We start from the raw sequence: 15,212 nt of genomic DNA on the forward strand, positions 1-15,212 counted from the left end.
TCTTGGATGTTGTTATCCTCGAGGTAGCGGGTCAGTTGCATGTTGACGACTTTCTTGATGAACTTTGCCAGGAACGGGAGCAGGGAGGTGGGCCGAAAGTTCTTGAGGTCCTTGGGGTCCGCCTTGGGCATCTTGAGAAGAGCGTTGATCTAGGCGTGCTTCCAGCTTTCCAGGAATGTGGCTGTCTCGAGGAGATGTTAATTACTTTCTGAAGTTGGTGCGATGGCTGCATCTGCTTTGTTGAATATGTGGTGTGGGCAGGGGTCTGACGGTGATCCTGAGTGGATGGAGTTCATGATCTTGCGTGTTTCGTCATCGTTGACGTTGGTCCAGGAGGTCAGGCGGTTGATGCGGGTGGTGTTCGCCGGGGGTTGAGGTCTTGCGCTGTCGGGCGGTCGTGGTGTTGAAGCTGTCATGGATGTCAGCGATCTTGCGGTGAAAGAAGGTGGCCAGTGAGTCACACAGTTCTTGTGAGGGCGGGATGTCGTTGGCGCTGGGGTTGGAGAGTTCTTCGACGATGCTGAAGAGTTCTTTGCTGTCATATGCGTTGTTGTCCAGGCGGGCTTTGAAGGACGATCTCTTGGCTGATCTGATGAGGTGGTGATGTCTGCGGGTGGCATTCTTGTGGGCTGCATAGCTGTCCGATGTTAGTTCGTGGAGCCATTTCTTCTCCAGTTTCCGGCATGTTCGATTGGAGGTCTGGAGCTTTTCAGTGAACCAGGCGGCTTTCTTGCTGGTGCGGCTGTTGGATGGGTTCTTGAGCGGGGCAAGGGTGTTGGTGCACTCGCTGATCCATTGTTGAAGTTGCGGGCGGCGGTGTATGGGTCGGTGGGGTCCGTGGACGGGTTCTGGACGAGGGTGTTGGCCAGCTGGTCTTGGGTGACTTTGCTCCAGCAGAAGTGGGGCAGCTGTTGGGTGTGATGGTGCATGGTGGGCTTCTTGTAGGTGAAATGGTTGCAGCGGTGATCGGTCCAGTGGAGTTCAATGGTGTGGTCGAAGGTGATATGGGTGCTTGTGGAGAAGATGGGGTCGAGCATGTGGCCGGAAGCGTGGGTGGGTGACGTCTGAGGCCGAGGTTGGTGAGGTTGTCGGTCAGGGTGGCGGAGTTGGCGTCGTTGTTGTTCTCGAGGTGGAAGTTGAGGTCTCCGAGGAGGATGTAGTCCATGAAAGTGAGTGCGTGGGTGCTGATGATGAAGTTGGCGAGGGAGTCGCTGAACTGTGGCTGGGATCCGGGGGGTCTGTAGACGAGGGTTTCTGTGAGGGTGGTGTTGGGGTCAGTTTGGATCCAGAAGTGCAGGTGTTCGGCGGTGCTGAGGGTGTCCTCTGAGTGTGTGGAGACCTTGAGGGAGAACTTGTGGACGATGGCTATTCCTCCTCCTATTCCGTTGGTGCGGTTTCTGCAGTAGATTTTGTAGCCATCCGGGACAGCTATGGCGATATCAGGTGCCGAGGAGTCGTTCCACCAGGTCTTGGTCAGGAAGGCGACGTCTGGGGCGGAGGTGTAGAGCAGGTCTCAGAGCTCAATGGCGTGTTTGCGTGCAGAGCGGGTGTTCAAGAGTATGTAGCGGAGGTGATTGAGTCCAGTCTTTAGTGGTTTGGCGGCTCTGTCGCAGGGATATCTGCAGGTGCGGCAGGAGAAGGTTCCCTGCGTGCATTTCGGGGCGGCCTGGATGCAGGTGTTGTGTCGCACGGCGTTGAGTGCGTGGAGAGTGCTGGCATCGTACCCGAGTCTGGCGTTGTGGCGGTCGAGGGGTTCAGGAGTTCTAGCTAAGCCTGGGCATAGTTTGCGTAGCAACACTACACGTAACTTTACGTAGTATACTTTGAACTTCACGTAGTACACGTAGTCTGCGTAGCGTAGCTGATGACACTGTGTACTTGGCTGCACTGTGAAAAAATTGCTAAATAATTAAAAATGGTATCCTGGACAGTGCCAGTTATGATAAAATAAGTATATCTATCTTTATACGCTAAAGTGCATATAGTACTTTCACACAAGTGAAACTGTAAAATTAGCAAGCAGTGAGAGAGGTGATGATTTTGGGATCCTCCCTAACCTAGGGGGAGTACCAAACAGATGCCTTGAAAACAAAAAAGCGCATCTTATTGAACGATTTGGTGGTGGTCCCATCCTCTTAGGACCACCCCAAGCACAGTTATTGGCTAAAAACATTCCCAACAAAGGCCCTGCAAAGCATTATGGGATTAGATTAGCAGTGGGCAGTGAATAATATATATAGTATCCAATATCAAAATAATTCTACAAAGAGCTGCAGTTCAACTGGTGGTTACTAGATGTCCCTCACGAGTCAAATGCTTGATGAAAGGGTTTCAATGGTTTTGTGTTTGACTTGTTAGGGACATCTAGTAACGACTAGTGGAACTGCAGCTTGATGTAAGAATAATTTCAATGCTTTGCATTTGACTGGTGAGGGACATCTAGTTTTTGACTAGGTGAACTGCAGCTCTTTGTAGAATTATTTTAATATTGGATACTATAATATATGCACTGCCCACTGCTAATCTCGTCCCATAATGCTTTGCAGGGCCTTTGGTTGGGATTGTTTTTTTGCCAATAACTGTGCTTGGGGTGGTCCTAAGAGAATGGACCACCACTGAAGTTCAACAAAATGTACTTTTTATTTATGCTCTTTTTGTTCGAGGCATCTGCTTGGTCCTCCCCCTAGGTTAGGAGGGACCCCAAAATCATCAGCTCTCTCATTGCCTAATGTTTTAATTGTAAAGTTCACTCTGGTGAATTGGTTATATGCTTTTAAGCATGTACAATTGTTTTTTCAAAGCATCTGAGGATGTTGTTGATTTAGCTGCTACGCTAGGTGATTAAGCACAGTTTTGGTACTGTACTGCGTGCAATTTGAAAAGTGCAAATTAGTACAAACTTTGCATGCTCCATTAGCGTAGCGTAGTATTATGTCCAGGGTAAGTTCTGGCGCTGGGCGCGGACGAGGGCAGACGGGCTTGCCTCTGGCACGCCTCCAGTGCACCTCCAGCGGCATGCCGCCATTTAAGGCGGGGAGGGAGGGAGAAGCAGCTGGGAGGCGGGAGCGGGCCGCAGGGGAGCAGCGGCGGGATCGGCAGAGGGTACAGAAGAGGAAAAAGGCAGGAGACGAGCAGGACACAAGGGCAAGAAAGGCAAAACGAAGTACAAAACAGGAAAAAATGCACAAAAGAGCACAAAGCAATGGCAACAATAAACTCACTTACAGGGGCACAGTGGACTGGCAGCAGCGATCAGGGGGCACAGCAGGATGGAACTCACGCTCAGAGCGGCAGCGAGGAGGGAGAGGAACTGGCACACAGGATGAGCTATGCGGCAGGAGCGGAGCGACCTGGCCTGCGAGCAGGGTCAGGGGTCTCTCTCACTGCCGCGCAGCGGCCGCCATTTAAGGCGGAGAGGGAGGGAGGAGCAGCTGGGAGGCGTGAGCGGGTCTGCGAATGGACGGTGAGGGGGAGAGGCCACAGGGGGGCAGCAGCGGGATCGGCAGAGGGTGCAGAAGAGAAAAAAAGTGGGGAGGGAGGGGAGATGAGCAGGACGCAAGGGCAAGATAGGCAAAACGAAGTACAAAATAGGAAAAAATGCACAAAGAGCACAAAACAGTGTCAACAATAAACTCAGCTACAGGTGCACAGCAGACAGACAGCAGCGATCATGGGGCACAGCAGGATCAAACTCACGCTCAGAGCAGTAGCGAGGGGGGAGAGGCACTGGCACACAGGTGGAGCTGTGTGGCAGGTGGGGAGCAACCTGGCCTGAGAGTTTAAACATGCTTTGAAAGAAGTATGTATGTAGTAATATGTGTAGGGCAATATTCATAATGGATTTCAGAAAAATATGGGCAGGGGCCTCAGAGGCCCCCCAAGCCCCAGGGACTACCACCTCTCAGGGGCTTTTAGAAATAATTAGTGTGGGGGGGTCGAACCGCAGATTGTTGTGGTAAATGACAGAGACAGATTTTCTGTCTCTCTCACGATTACCCCAAAAATAACTGTAGACGCTGATAGCCCAACCTTTCTACCCATAATTTCAAAAATAATATTACTCATGTGGTCCCAGAAGAGCTTGATCAAAGGATGATCCTATAATCTCTGCGAGAAAAGCAGAAACAGATTTATTGTTTCCGAGCTTTCTCAATCTGTGGACAAAATTGATTGGACCAGTTCCATTTCTGCCTTTGACGTATGTTAGAATAGACAAAGGCAGTTTGTGGGAAAAGTGACATCAATTCTCTAAAGATGTCCTTCATAAGCATTTTCAGACCTACCCCAGTCAAAGTGCCTAGGTCATTGACACCACAGTGCACAACTTTGAGGTCAGGGTGTTGGAGATGCAAAAGGGATTTAACCAATGGCATCAACTGGTGCCATTTTAACCCTCTCTGTCCAATCCATTTAATGTCTATATTTGGCAAAGCTAGGTCTTTGTCAATGCCTCTATTTTCTGCATACTTTTGGCTCCAGAATAGCTGTGTCCCACAATCCACACTCTAAGAATCTTGAAGGGAGGTCTGGATGCACTCAGAAGGTGTCTGTATGTGAAATGGCAGTTTGAGAAGTGAGATTTATCTAAAATGGTGGATAAGATGCAGTTTTGAAAAAAGAAAAGAAAGGATTGGCTGTTTGACAATATTCTAGTCTGAAAAGTAGGCTGCATGCTTCTGTTTTTTAAAAGCATATTTCTTATTGGTTAAGAAAAACTGTTTGAAAGGAACATTACATAGGATAAGGTGATATTTTGGAAAGTCAAGCACACTTGCTGTTTGGATTTGGAACATTGTGTGCTGAACTTGTGACCTGTGTGCTCAGTTGAGTGCTCCATGAACTGTTACCATGGTAACAGGCAGAAAGCAGATTGGGGGTAGGGTTGAAATGTATGTCAATTGGAAAAGAGTTGAAATGTGTAACCAATAGAGATGTGTGTTAGCTTTTCAATTAATGTGGGAAGCAATGTGATTTGATATTTACATGTATATGTGTGCAGAATGAGAGGGAAGGTTTGTCATTTTTTTGGTTTTCCTAAGAGCAGTACAGTACAGAGGTTCTGTATAAGAAATCTGGTGTGTGACTGACATACTTCTTAATCTACAAATCAATTTGAAAGGTGAGTTATTAATTTGTGAGGTTTTGTATGTGGTGTGTTTGTTTTTAATAAGATTAATGTGTTTTTCATGGTAAAGTCCAGGGAGTAGGCTTGCTTGTCTAGAATCACATTGTGAGACTGTGTTCATTTGGGAACCATTGTGAGAGAAGCATTTGGTAACTTCATGTGTTTGTTGACAGCTAACTGCTTTAAAACTTGTCATTGTTTATGTATTTGTAGAATGAGTAAGGTTTCCACAGTACAGTGCAGTTCTAAAATATTTGGAATGTATGCAGTCATCTCACCTGTTCCAGACTAGTAAATGTGTTTTGGTAAAGTGCAAGGGATACTGTTATTTGTCTAGAATCACACTGATCCAATCCAATTGAGAATTGTTTTCATTTCTCCTTTTTTTCTCTTTCAATACGTGCTACAATGCACAGCATACATTGAAGGAGAAAAATGCCTTCACTGATTGTTTTTTTGTTTTTTTTAGTCCTCATTCTACAAAACATGCTCTTAATTCAAGAATGTAAAGCTGATCAAGCCGATTGCTGCAGCCCAATGAGAAAAAAGAAAGAAACGTGGTTGGATTAGACCCCCGGGCACTAGTTTCTGCAGGGCTTATTGGAGATAACCAGGCTCCTCCTCTTCTATAGGTCTTTCACACCTAGACTCAGCTAGTTTCCCATCATTTTGGCCAAGCGAGCAAATTCGTAATGATTGGACCAATAAGTATAATGATTGTATTTCATGAAACCAAGTGTATCCATAAAAAGGAAAAGTGAGAAAACCTAAGGTAAAAGTCAAAGAGGGGAAACAAATAACAATAAGAAATAACTCTGAATGTGTTGATCCCAGAACAATAGGAATAGATTAATACACACTAAGTAAGCACAAAATGGTTTGAGACGAAAACAGTGCACCAGCTACCCCATAAATCCCAGAATTTTGTTTTTTTAACCCTTTTGCTTGCTCGATCAAGAGCTGAGATACGTTGAGCTGAACTTACCCATTCAGATTTGGTGGGTGGAACAAGTAAGATCCATTTTATGCAGATTTCCCTTCACACCAAAAGGGTCAAAACAAAAAGGAGTACCTTCTAGTGTCTTGAAAGAGCCAGATTTTCTGTCTCTCTCACGATTACCCCGAAAATAACTGTAGACGCTGATAGCCCAACCTTTATACCCATAATTTCAAAAATAACATAACTCATGTGGTCCCAGAAGACCTTGATCGAAGAACACTGCCAGAACATATGTACCTCATTAACGTTGGTATCATCACACTTCGGGCACTTCTTTGTCGCTCCATTCCCCAGTTTAGAGAGTTTCAGTGGCATCCAGTATGCCTTATGGACAGTAAAGAGATGATTTATTTTTAGGGGGGCAGCTTTCACATACGACCAAAGGGTAGACATAGATGCTTCCCGAGAGTTTCGAGGACGTCACCCGGCATGTCCTTCTTTCAGCTCTCTGTGAATGGGTTCAATTTTTTGTCTCCAGTCTCAATCATTTGCCAGTACCATGCTGCTACTTCCTTTCTAATTGGTCTTGTACGTATTACTTTTACCAAATCCCCATTCCCAACTTTTTCGATTCTTATTGATTTAGTCCAACTGAGAATTTGCAAATACTTAAATTTTGATACAGAGTTATTGGTTAAAGTGGAGAGACACTGCCATGGGATTAACTCATTTTCTACTATTAGCTCTCCCCATCTTACTATCCCAGCTCTGCGTAAAGAAAGGGCCAAAGCATCTTGTAAACATGCCGGGGTGCCAAATCAGCATATTTTCATTATAGTAGGGTATGTCTAGTAGTGCCCTCACTTGAACCCATACTCTAGTAGCAGCTTTAAGAGTCTTCAGTCTGCCTTTTTAAAAAACTTGGGATGGCTGAATTTTAAAAGAAAGGAGTCAGCTTGTGTGTTATGTGCTTGTGTTAGGGCTTTAAAAAGAGGTGAGTAGGCCTGGCTGTTATTTAAGAGTTGACGTGAGTTTTAAAGATGAAACACACAATAATATAGGTAAAGATCAGGGGTAGCTATACCACCATTAGGTTTTTTCCTTCTAAGTTTTTTCTGAGAGATTCTGGGATTTTTCCTGCCCCACATAAAGGAAGAGAAAAGCCCTTGTGCTTTCCTAAACCAATTTTTGGATAATTCCAAAAGAATGGTGTCAAATAAAATTGAAAGACAAAGTACTGGCGGACAAATTGGAGAGTTTAGAAAACAGTGCCAGAAGAAACAACATCCGGATCCTAAACATTCCAGAAGACCTCGAGGGGCAGGGATATTATACCCTTTATAATTGATCTTTTAAATGATTTCCACCCCGAGATTGAGAAGCTGGCCCTTGAAAATGATATCCAGAAAGTACACCGAGACCCCTTTACTAAACGGCCTGGAAGGAAAAACCCCAGGAAAATATTGGTAGATTTTAAAACATACTCCATAAAAGAAGCTGTCCTTTCTGAGGGGCTAAAACGGGGGGTATACAACAAGTGAGACAGGTCTTTCGGATCAGATCGGACATTTCACGCACTACACAGGATAGGCAGTTGGAATTGGGAAAACAGATACCAGAGCTGAAGAGCTTAGGGGCCACTGCAAAACTCCAATTCCCCGCCTGCCTGAAGGTGCTGTGGAAGAACAAAGGGGCATATTACCAAGCAATAGCGATAATTATCGCTATTGCTTGGTTAGAGACAACATTTTACCGCTAAGCGGCGATTTTTATTGCAAATAAACCTTGGCAAGTGCGATAAAAATCGACCGCAATGCATGAATATCGCTGAAAAGTCAACGATATTCATGCATTACCGAGCTAATGCTCTTAGCCATGTTATCCACCTCCAATTGGATAACATGGCTAAGGACTGCTCAGGGCAGGTGTTAGCTTTTGGAGATATGCGCGCTTAGCGCGAATATCTCCAATAGTTGGTAATAGGAGATAGCGATGTTAGCGACTGTTTCCAGTCGCTAACATCTTGGCACGCCCACTTTGCATGTCATTAGTGATAAATATCACTGACATGCAAAGTGGGGCCCAAGATGGTCGCTATCTCCTACTAGCTGTCGCTAACTGGTGTTAGCGACAGCTAGGTAATAGGGAGATAATTTTATCTCCGCTTTCTTGGCTTTTAAAGCCAAAAAAGCTGATATAAACCCCCTTGATAATATGCCCCAAAATGTTTAATTTTAGAGATCCTGAGGAGGTTAGTTCTTGTATTCAGCAGATTAAAAGCTCATCCAATTAAGGATTAAAATACAACTACTACCCTATCCGTCATATGAGGGTGAGAGGCCAAAGAAAAGAGGCACCTAGAATGCCTCTATAGATGAGGGATTGTTCCCCAGGGAGGGAAGAGGTGGGGGGGGTTCAAGGGTAAGCACCAGAAAAAAACTAAAGAAAACGTTTTAATCACAGGGTGGGGGAGCATTGGGGAAAAAACAAAAACAATTGTCCTCACTCACAAAATATTGCTTTAGAAAATAAGATGCTGCGGCAGAAAGCTATTCTTAACAGATGTTGCTGTTTTGACAACTATGGATGGATCCCAAATTTTAAAGATCCTATCCTAGAAAGTGAATGGCCTCAAGTTACCTGCCAGAAGAAAGGAAATTCTGGAATATTTTCGCCTTACAAACTATGATATTATACTTTATTCAGGAATCACATCTTACAAAAGAAGAGTGGGTAGGAATACTTAAAAACCACAAATGGATAGAGCACTGCTTCTTTTCAACACAGACGGCTCAGACAAAAGGGGTAGCTATCATTTTCAGGAAAAATAACCGAGTAATGTAGTGGCAGACACTCATAGTAGATGGGTAATCGTCAGGGCAAAAATCAACTTAACCTTGGCCACGTTTGTCAGCTACTATGGTCCTAATATTGATAACCCGACCCATATCCAGTCTCTGTTCCTCCATTTGGGAGATGTAAATGATGGAATCAATATGGGAGGAGATTTTAATGTAGTGTTAAACCCCAACCACAACTCTACGTAAAATAAAGCTGTGGGGGCCACACAAAAAAAACGAAAAATGCTTCACTGATTTTTTTTGTGCAGGAAGTTTTGTCTTCATGCACAAAAACAAACTTCACACAACACAGATATCCTTGCACCATGGTACAAGGGTGCCTGTGTCACCACGTGGCAGCAGTTTAAGCAGCAGTGCAGAGGGAAGCACAGACTTGCAACATATTTATGTACATATGTTGCATGCCTGTGCTTCGGAAGTACCACAGCACACTGCAGCTAAAGAGCTTACTGTGTCATGCTGCAGCATTTACTTATATTTCTGCACTTATACATTCACCATACACCACAAATGCATTCTTTCAGTCAATTATCAAGTCAAGTCAGTCAAGTCACAAAATTTGTATAGCGCACTACATACCCAGAGGGTTTCAAGGCGCTTAGGAAGGGGAGGAGGATTATTTGTCAAATATCCACGTTTTAAGCTGCTTTCTGAACGCTAGGTGGTTCTGGGTGAGGCGAAGGTAAGCGGGGAGTGAGTTCCATGTTTTAGCAGCCAGATATGAAAAGGCTCTGCCTCCCATGGTGGACTTGTTGATGCGAGGTACAGTGGCGAAGGCTTGGCTGGAAGAACGTAGTTGGCGGGGGGGGTGTAGAAGGACAGTCGAGAGTTGAGGCAGTCTGGTCCGATGTCGTAGAGTGATTTGTGTGCGTGGGTAAGCAGTCGGAAAGTGATCCTCTTATTGACGGGTAGCCAGTGGAGGTCTTTAAGGTGATCAGAGATGTGTTCGTTGCGTGGGATGTCTAATATGAGCCTGGCTGAGGCGTTTTGGATTCGTTGGAGTTTCTTCTGGAGTTTAGCGGTGGTACCTGCGTAGAGGGTGTTTCCGTAGTCCAGTCGGCTCGTGACCAGAGCGTGGGTGACTGTTTTCCTTGTTTCGGAGGGGATCCAGCGAAATGTTTTTCTGAGCATGCGAAGAATGTTGAAGCAGGAAGAGGATACGGCGCTGACTTGTCTGTTAATTGAGAGTGAAGAATCCAGGATGACGCCCAGGTTCCGTGCGTGGTCTGTCGGGATGGGTGCTTTTCCGAGGGCTTCCGGCCACCAGGAGTCGTCCCAAGCAGAGGGGGATGTACCTAAGATGAGGACTTCTGTTTTGTCTGAGTTCAGTTTCAGACGGCTTTGTTTCATCCATTCGGCGACTTCTTTCATTCCTTCGTGTAGGTTAGTTTTGGCGGTGCTGGGGTCCTTGGTGAGAGAAAGGATCAGTTGAGTGTCATCCGCGTAAGAGATGATGTTGAGGTTGTGTTGGCGGGCGATGGCCGCGAGGGGGCTCATGTATACGTTGAAGAGGGTGGGACTGAGTGAGGATCCTTGAGGTACGCCGCAGATGACTTCAGAGGCCTCAGACTTGAATGGAGGAAGGCGGACTCTCTGGGTTCTTCCGGTGAGGAACGAGGTGATCCATTCAAGTGCTTTTCCTTGGATTCCGATGTTATTGAGGCGATGTAGAAGGGTGCTGTGGCAGACTGTGTCGAATGCTGCAGAGAGGTCGAGGAGGATGAGGGCGACTGTGTCTCCATTGTCCAGTAGAGTTCGAATGTCGTCTGTTGCTGCGATGAGGGCGGTCTCAGTGCTGTGTTTTGCTCGGAAGCCAGATTGTGAGGGGTCGAGGGATTTGTTGGCTTCGAGGAAGGCGGCGAGCTGGTTGTTGACGGCTTTCTCGATGACTTTGGCCGGGAATGGAAGAAGCGAGATGGCGCTGTAATTTTTGAGTTCGGTGGGGTCCGCTGTTGGTTTTTTCAGAAGGGCGGTGAGTTCAGCGTGTTTCCAGACTTCTGGGAAGGTAGCGGAGTTGAAGGAGCAGTTGATGACGTCTCGGAGGTGCGGTGCTATGACGGAGTCTGCTTTGTTGAAGATGTGGTGAGGGCATGGGTCTGTGGGGGATCCAGAGTGGATGGAATTCATCAGGCGGATGGTTTCCTCAGTGGAGATTGGGTTCCAGGCGTTAAGGGTGTTAACGGGGGGAAGATGGTCAGCAGATGGTAGGGTGGGTTGGTTACCGGGTTGGTTGTCAAAGCTGTTGTGGATGTCTGCAATCTTGTTGTGGAAGAAAGAGGCTAGGGAGTCGCAGAGGGTTTGAGAGGGAGTGATGTCGTTGGAGTTGGCCGAGGGGTTGGAAAATTCCTTGACGATGTTGAAAAGTTCCTTGCTGTTGTGGGCGTTGTTGTCAAGTCGATCCTTGAATGCTGTTTTCTTGGCTTTTCGGATCAGTTGGTGGTGAGTGCGGGTGGCGCTTTTGAATGCGTCCTTGGTGCTGGTGGTTGGGTCTTTTTTCCAGGCCTTTTCAAGGGAGCGGCAGAGTTTCTTGGATTTCTTAAGATCATCGTTGAACCATGAGGCCTTCTTGTTGCCAGGTTTGCTTTGACGTTTTTTCAGTGGTGCTAAGGTGTCGGCGGTGATGGATAACCATAGGGTGAGGTTGGCAGCGGCTTCGTTGGCGTTAGAAGAGAGGGGTGGGGAGTTTCGAAGGAGCGATGCGGAGATTTGGTCCGTGGTGATTTTGTTCCAGTTTCTTTGCAGGGTAGGTTGGGAGTGGTTGATGGGTTTCGGCTTGTTGTAGGTGAAGTGAACGCAGCTGTGGTCGGTCCATAGGAGATCCGTAGTGTGGCTGAAGGAGACATGATTGCTGGAGGTGAAGATGGGGTCGAGTGTGTGACCTGCGATGTGGGTGGGGGAAGTGACTAGTTGTTTAAGTCCGAGGTTGGCGAGGTTGTACACGAGGGTGGCGGTGTTGTGGTCGTTTATCTTTTCAAGGTGAAAGTTGAGGTCTCCCAGAAGAATATAGTCTTTGGAGGGGAGTGCGTGAGGAGTGATGAAGTCCGTGATGTCTTCACTGAATTTTGCGCGGGGTCCTGGTGGTCTGTAGAGGAGGGTGCCTCTGAGTGTGGTTTTGGGGTTGATGTGGATCTGGAAGTGAAGGTGTTCGGAGTTGGCGAGGTTGGTGTCAGAGCTGGTTGAGATGCGGATAGATTTCTTATGGACGATAGCGATTCCTCCTCCTGTGTGGCTGGTACGGTCTTTGCGAGTGATCTTATAGTCTTCAGGGATGGCAATGGTGATGTCTGGTGCGGAGGAAGCATTCATCCATGTTTCCGTAAGGAAGGCGACGTCTGGAGAGAGGGTGTCTAGTAGGTTCCATAGGTCAATGGCGTGCCTGTGCACCGATCGGGTGTTGAGAAGGATGCATTGTAGGTGGTTGGGTTCGGGAATCTGTGGTGTGGTCGTAGTGGAGATGTTGTCGGTGCCGCAGAATTTGCAGGAGTAGCAAGAGAAAGGTCCATGGGTGTGGCCAGGGGCGGCTTGGACGCAGTTGGGGGCGCGGCCGGGGTTGAGGGCTAGGATGGTGGCGGCATCGTAGGTAATGCGGGGGGGCTGGGCAGAGCGAGGGGCAGGGGGTCTGGTGCTAGGCGCGGTCCAGGCGCGGACGGGCGTAGACGGGCTTACCTTTGGCGCACCTTCGGCACGGCTGTAGCGCGTGGACGCTGCGCGTGGGGACATCTGACATAAATGGATGGTGGAGGGGGTGGAGCGTGGGAGGGGCGGCTGGGAGGCGGGATCTGGGAGGAGCCACGGGCTGCCGAGGGTAAACACAGCTACAAAGTAGGTAAACAGTGAAAATGCACTCTACAATCGTCTCTTATCTGAAAAATCAGCAGTAGTGCGCAGAAGGACCTCTATATAGTGTCAGCAGGCAAGTACTAGCGAGCGCCGAGTACAATCCAGAGAAAGACAATTAAATAAATAAATTAAATCTGCACAAAAACGATACATCCATTCATCTAAACTTTCACACACTTTTTGTATTTTGTAGTATTACATATATATTTTTTGAACGATTTTTTGTTTTTCTTGGTTTTTTTTAAACAAAAAAAAAAGTTAACTGAACGAAGAAAATAGTGAACAATGCAGGGAAAAAAAACTAGCTTTGATGACTGCCGATTGCCCTGCAAACTAAATCAACAGACTGCTCTCCATAGCAGATCAACCGATTGCACTTTATACAGTGCTTTTTTACTTTTCCAAATTGGGGGGTATGTCTGGTTGCGAGGTTGAAGGAGACGCCTCAGAAGTACTTGCAATTGCCAGTAGTGGATGTGGATTTTGGCGTAGTCTTCTGCATTCTTCATTTGCGAAATTTACTGGATGCAGAGATTGTAGATGCTTCCGCATACTAGCAGTGCCACATGAATATTTTTTATTTGGATCTCCTCTTGACAGCACAGCCTTGCAAATTTTACATGTCACTTTAGTGGCATTAACTTTTTTTTGTCCCGCTGAAAAAGTGAAACATTTCCAGACAATAGAATTGTATTTTTCTGGACGGGGAGGTGCCGGTACAAATCCTTCTGCATCTGAATGTTCGGAATCAGAGGATTCTTGCACTGGTGTAGCCATTTTCTTTGTAGAAACGAAATCCAGGTGTCCAATCAAGAAAAATGATGGTCTTCTTAGCAGAGTTCTTCTCCCAAGGTATGGTCTAAGAAGAGTGATTGAAATGGGTGTGGTCCTTCAGTAGTTAGAATAGGAAGTGTAATGAACCAATCAAATCTCTTTTTTTCTGGTCATATGGGATCCGCGTAGGGTGCGCACACGCAGCACGCACCCAGCGCGACCTCGCGAAATTGCATTTAAAAGTAATATAAGTTTATTAAAACTAAAAGAATATTATTTTTATGATTAGCTCAGATAATATCTTGCTTTAATATGTATATTAAATACATATATATCTTTTTAGACATTAAAACATTTCGCTGGAGTCGCAAACCCACTGCGTCGAATACGTATGTGACGTCACGCGGAAACACGCGAGCGTTGTGTAGCCTAATACTTATATGACGTGTATTTGCCAGGAGTCGCATACAGGTCACAAAGCAATCGCGCAGGGAAATACGCACCCATCACACACCCTACACGGATCCTACACAACAATCCTAAAATGGCGACTAGGTTCCGCGCAGTAGTCAAGGAAGGTACGCTTTGAGTCCGTGACTCCCCAAAAATTTTGAAGAAAAAAAACAATAAAGAAAATATTATAAATATATTTTTATAAATTTACATACAAAAATATATCGAATTTCAATATTTTTAAAAACATTTTTTCAATTTATGCCAAAAATATGTAATGTAATTCTTTAAAAAAAATATTTAAAAAGAAATAGTTTAAACAAATGTAGTAAATCAGTATCAACAAAAATAAATATAACAATACATTTAAAAAATGAATTTGAAAAAAACCTTTGAAATTCACTGAATAAGAATAGATGTCAGACATAATATAGTTGGAAATTAGCATTTAAAAAAACTTTGAAATTCACTGAAAAAACCATAGGTTTCAGACATGTTTTAGTTAGGAATTAGCATTTAAAAAGCCTTTGAAATTCACTGAAAAAACCATAGGTTTCAGGCCTGTTATAGTTAGGGTTTAGAGTTTAACAAATCTTAGAAATTCACTGAAAAACCATAGGTTTTAGGGGTGTTATAGTTAGCTAGACATTTCACTCTTACAAAACAATTGAAACTCCTCTGTTATAGTTAGTTGTACTAACTATAACTAACGGGTCTGCAATCCACTGCTGATGATGTCACATATTACATCATTCATGACATGGTCAGTGACATCACTGATGACATCACTGATGACATCTCAAATGACATCACTGATGACATCATCCACGTGATCATCTGATGCACCTCCTCACACCCTAAAATACAGACTATCATTCTCTAAACCATAGACACGCCAATACTAGTACAGCTACAATATTCTGTGCACTATGCATGCAGATCTCTAACCAGTTACATACAATTGATACGCTCTTCTAAATACCCAGTTAGTACCTATGCAGTCTAGGAATCCTTCTGTCTGTCCCATGCACTTCTCCATTCACCCATCCAGCACTATCTACGTATCCTATCACTCCACTAAGACCTAAGCACTTATAAATTCAGCACGCACTTTCTTTCCAACACTGACATGACTCTAGTTATTAGTCATATAATTAAAGAATGGCATAGTCACTAACACTGTAATTATTCTAGTGACTAGTCATGAACGTATGTAATG

This window comes from Lissotriton vulgaris, chromosome 5 (genome assembly GCF_964263255.1).
Source record: "Lissotriton vulgaris chromosome 5, aLisVul1.2, whole genome shotgun sequence".
Classification (NCBI taxonomy): Eukaryota; Metazoa; Chordata; class Amphibia; order Caudata; family Salamandridae; genus Lissotriton; species Lissotriton vulgaris.